Raw genomic sequence first — 5,447 nt, forward strand, 5'->3', positions numbered from 1 at the left:
GCTTAGCAAACCACTACCATCGGCCTTGCCCTTTCCCATGCTTAGTGAACCTGCATTGAAAAGAGAATAAAAAGTTAGTATATTAACAATGAAGAAAAAGATATAACAAAAAGGAATAAAAAAGGACATTCATAAATAAACCATATAAGAAAAGACATGAAACATACATCTACTAGAACCCATACAAATCATCACTATTGTAACCGGTGCCTCGATCGGTCTCATCGTCACTATCACGCATATCATCTTCGTTGTCTGACGTAGATGGAGGTTCTTCATCATCTTCGACGTCTTCATTTAATTTCTCTAGCATAAGTATGTCTTGGTCATTCACAATGGCCTCGCCATCATTCCGTGCATCATTATCGTTTGGATCCACATCAACAACACCCAACGGGGCAGCGACATTGGATCGGGCCACATCAACATCATCAGGTTGCTCTTGATAGAACACTCCCTCGTATGTCATGGGGTTAATGTAGTAATAATCGTCATCGTTCGGGTCCGGTAGCTTACCATGTGGCGCCACCTTGAACACAACTTCCCAACCCTTTAGGTACTCTTTCTGGCATGGGTAGGGTAGATAATAAACTTGTGTGGCCTGGGTAGCCGCAATAAAGAGATCAGCTCCTGCATAGACAGTGGATGGTCTAACTTCGACCAAACCAAGGGAAGGCGTATGTCTCAGCCCCTCATATGGGTCGAACCATCGGCATTTGAACACAGCTAGCCTTAGGTCCTCGCGCCCAAGGTCGAATGTAAGCTCGTATATTTTTCCTACCCTTCCGTAGTACTCAAGTCCATTTTGTCCTGGGGTGTACACTCCTGTGTTTATAGTTTTGGGATCAGGCTGGCTGTTCTGGTGCTCCTCTGTATGGAAGCGATACCCATTCACATCATACTTTTCACATTTCATGACCCGAGCGTTAAAACCCATGGACACCCATCTCAATTCTTCATCCATAGAGGTGTTCGGATATTTCCCCTACAAGTTTATTTAAATTCATGGGTGCATTAGTTCTATTAACTAATAAATGTTGAACTAGAAGTTGAACTAGGGGAATGTGAAAAATTACTTTCTCCATGAACCAAGCAACAAAATTTTTCCTTCCAGGGGCACCGTTCCGGAGAAGAGTAAGTGCCTCCGCTTCAGTAGGAGGAATCATTCCCGTCCACTCCTCCAGTAGGAATTGACTAAAATAAGAAAATCGGTGTTAGACCAAGACTAAGTGAACATAACGAACTGCATAAAGGAATGGTGCAATAGTATTACCTCATCCACTCTTCCTCAACTTCCTTGATGTTGTGCAAGACATAGAACATTATGTCCTCCCACTCTTGTGCTGGCATGTTATAAGGTTTCGAGCCCCCAGCCCTGCCACATTGCCCACCAAATAGATCGAGCTTCGGTTTATACTTGGGCTCTTCTGTATTGTATCGAGATACCTTATTATGCAGAGTGGGAATGTGGTCTGGGTAGTATGATGTCCTGAGGTCTGACACCTCCTCTAGGATAACTGCCTCAGCTACGGAAGCTTCAATCTTAGCTTTGTTTCCACATTTGGATCGGAGATGCTTGTTCTGTCTCTCAGGGCCGTACTGCCAACGATTCTGCACAGGCCCCCCCAACAATACCTCCTTCGCGAGGTGCAAAATGAGATGTATCATCGGAGTAAAGAAGCCTGGCGGAAAGATCTTCTCTAGATTGCATATCAACTCTGGTGCCTTCTTATGCAATTTTTCAATCACCTCCGGACATACTTCTTTAGCACATAGCGTGCGGAAGAAATAGCTTAGTTCCGCAAGCACTCGCCAGACACGCTCTGGGACATAGCCTCGAACCATCACCGGCATTATCCGCTCAATCCATACATGATAGTCATGGCTCTTGAGCCCGGTCACTTTGCCCGTTAAAAGATTGACTCCCGTACTTATATTTGATGCATAACCATCAGTGAACTTCACAATGTGCTTGAGCCACATAAGTACTTCCTTCTTGTCTGGCGGTTTAAGGACGAAGTCAGCATCTGGCTTGAACCAGTTTCTTCGACCGCTTGAAGGAGGCCGCATGTTCAGACGTGGTCTATCACAAATTTTCTGCTGATCGGCTCTAGCTTTAACGTTATCCTTTGTCTTATCAGGAATGTTGAGGATCGTGGCAAAAAGGGACTCTGCGACATTCTTTTCGGTGTGCATCACATCGATGTTATAAGGAAGTTTGAGGTCCTTGAAATAGGGAAGCTTCGTGAATGGGGTAATGTGAGTCCAGTTGTGCGTCTCACCATATCCCTCAAAGCGTTTGCCTTTGCATTTGTCTTGGCCTTGGCCTTCGCTTTCCCCTTTGCTTTGGCCTTCGCTTTCCCCTTTGCCTTTGCCTTTGCCTTTGTCTTCGCCTTTAGGCTTGAGAGCTTTTAGCTGAGCAAGAACATCTACCCCAGAAAACGTTGGAATCTCGTTTACTTCATGGGCAACCCGGCCTTTCGTGAAGTTCTTCTTGTCTTCCCTGTCTGGATGGTCTGGAGGGAGGAACTGTCGATGCAGGTCAAATGCTACATACTTGCCACCCTTTTGCAGCCAAATTAAACGTAGAGCATGCATGCACACTGGGCATGGCATCTTCCCACTTGTACACCATCCGCAGAATAGGGCATAGCCAGGAAAGTCATGCATGCAATACATCAGCCAAACTTTCATCAAGAATTTTTTTTGTAGATGTCGATCATATGTCAACCTTGGGAAGTACCAGGAATGGAGCAAATCATCCACCAGCGGCTGCATAAACACTCCCAAATTCATTCCCGGGTATTCAGGCCCTAGAATGATCAGCGACAAAAACATTGTCTTGCGTTGCATTAGGACACCGGGAGGGAGATTGAGCGGAATAACAAACACGGGCCAACAGCTGTATGGATTGGTAGACATTCCATATGGATTGAATCCATCACCTGTTATCGCAATTCTGACATTCCCAGCCTTAGCTGCTTCCTCGGGGTATTCTTCATCAAATGACTTCCATGCTTCAGCTTCCGATGGATGTACGATTTTTTTATGGTACCTTATCCCTTTCTTGTGCCACTTCATCATTTTGGCAGACTCCTCCGTGATGAAAAGGCGATGTAGTCTTTCTATGAAATGGAGATACCGAAGAATCTTTGCGGGGATGTCTAGTTGCTTCTTCTCACCATGCTCATCGACCACCTCAAGGTACCGAGAGGAACCGCACTTCCTACAGTACTTGTCATTCGCATACTCGTGCCTAAACAAAAGGGAATTCTTCGGACAAACATCTATTTTCTCATAATTCATTGATAGTGCCTTCATGATTTTCGTCGTAGCGTACATGCTTTTCGGCAGTTCATGACCCTCAGGAAGGCTGTTAGCCCATACTCCCAGAAATGCTTCGAAGCAAGCTTGGGTACAGCCGTACTCAGCCTTGACTGCCATCAGTTGCGAGATGGCATCTAGCTGAGAGATTTTGGCACCCGCATAAAGAGGTTTCTTTGACGAGGCCAAGACCTCCAAGAAGGCCTTTGCGGTTGCCTCCGGCTCCTCTGGTTCATTCTCTGAAGCTGTTGCATGTGTCGCCTCTGCAGCAAAGACATCATCTAGCATGTCTCTAACCCCGTCGTCCTCAAAACCACCGATGCGTTGTCGCATCACCTCCTCTCTACCATGGTCCCGCTCGGCAAAGTTTATTGGCATGATAAAGTCTTTCATATATCTGTACGTGCGAAGGTGCTCAGTCATTTCTCCCTTATCTCTACTGTGACGTCTGGCACATTTTGCACAGGGGCATGGTGGAATAATTCTCATTGGACGACGGAAAATCTCCTTCAAAAACACATCGGTTTTCTCGACCCACTCTGTTGTTACTTGATTCCGATGGATAAAACCACTGTACATCCACTGATTATCTTCCATCCTCTGCTTTGTTACGAGCCAGGAAACAAAATTAAGGATTCGTTAATTTTAAGTACATACAATTTTTATTTTCTACCGGGTTGACGAGAAACGGCACTGAATCCACCTACATCTCTAATAGGTAAAGATGGGTCCTAATCCCACCCGAGGTTGTTTAGATTGGGTACGTTGTCCATGCTCTACCTTGTTCCAAGACAAAATTTCGGCAGCACCTCCCCGCTGTTCTCCAGATACACGTCTTGGCTAATAGCCGAGAGAATGTGCTCCGGAGAACAACGGGAGGTGCCGCCGAAATCCTGTCTCAGAACAAGGTAGAGCATGGATAACGTACCCAATCTACACATCCTCGGGCTGTCCGTGGAAAACGCTGGACAATCTGAAACAGCTGCGGTGATAAATATGCAATTGAATGCATATTTATCGATGCAAGCATTTCGGACGGGAGACGCCTAGGTTACGCGACTTGACAAGAAAAGTAAATCTAGTGACATGATTATTAAGATGGATTCGTAGCTCACCCTCGACTGTAGAGGAAGCAGTCAAACAGCGACGAGATCACGGATCAATGCCTTAGACGACGATGACTCCAAAGATATGCAACACCACCAAAGCCTATAAATTTTACCGACAAATAAACTTAGATCATAAAGTGTCAAAAACATAGATCACGGACCAATACCTTCATCGCTTTATTTACTAGATGAGCAATCCAAAATAAATTCATCCACTTCAAGTTTTACATTCAAAGTATTAGAAATGTTAAATCCTGATGAACAACTTACGAATTTTGCACAAATTACTATTTTTTTAGCAAGACCATGAAGTGTCAAAAAATATTTCATCATTATTTTGCAAGACCATCATGAAGAAAAAACCACTTTATCATGGAGATGCGACACAACAAAGAATGCTAATTTCATCGTGCAAAAATTATATATATCATCACATCACATACAACTTTGACACTTAAGAGTTGGAAAAACAATCATAGTGCTAATATCATCCATTGATCAGTATTTTGCAAACTATCCACCTGCAAACAACATTTTGCAAACTATCCACCTGCATGTGGGACAAAATTCGAATGCTAATTTCTCTGTTTGCAAGCTCTACTAAAACACATAATATACCACACACAATCACATTTGCATCATTTTCTCTTATTAGTACAGTCAATAATATTGCATTTGCATCTTGCCACTAACTTCTTTCAACAAGAGGTCGTCACTAACTCGATCACAAATCGAACTAGAACACAGCAACAATCATAGGGAGGTACAAAACTAAGAAAAAAGAAAAAAATCCTCACTTTTAGAGAGGGCCGGCTGGTCGGGGTGGGGACGGGGCGAGCTGCTGCTCAAGTTGGGGAGAGGGCGCCGGACCAGCAAAAGAGGAGGACCGTGGAGGGGGCGCCGGACCGCCGGAGCAGCGGTCGCGGCTGCGAGCGCGCCCAGCTCACCAGCAGCAGGAGGGGACGAGGACAACGGGGCCGCTGCGGGGGCGGGGGCATTGGCGGGCGGGGATGG

The sequence above is a fragment of the Triticum dicoccoides genome, chromosome 6A (genome assembly GCF_002162155.2).
Source record: "Triticum dicoccoides isolate Atlit2015 ecotype Zavitan chromosome 6A, WEW_v2.0, whole genome shotgun sequence".
NCBI lineage: Eukaryota > Viridiplantae > Streptophyta > Magnoliopsida > Poales > Poaceae > Triticum > Triticum dicoccoides.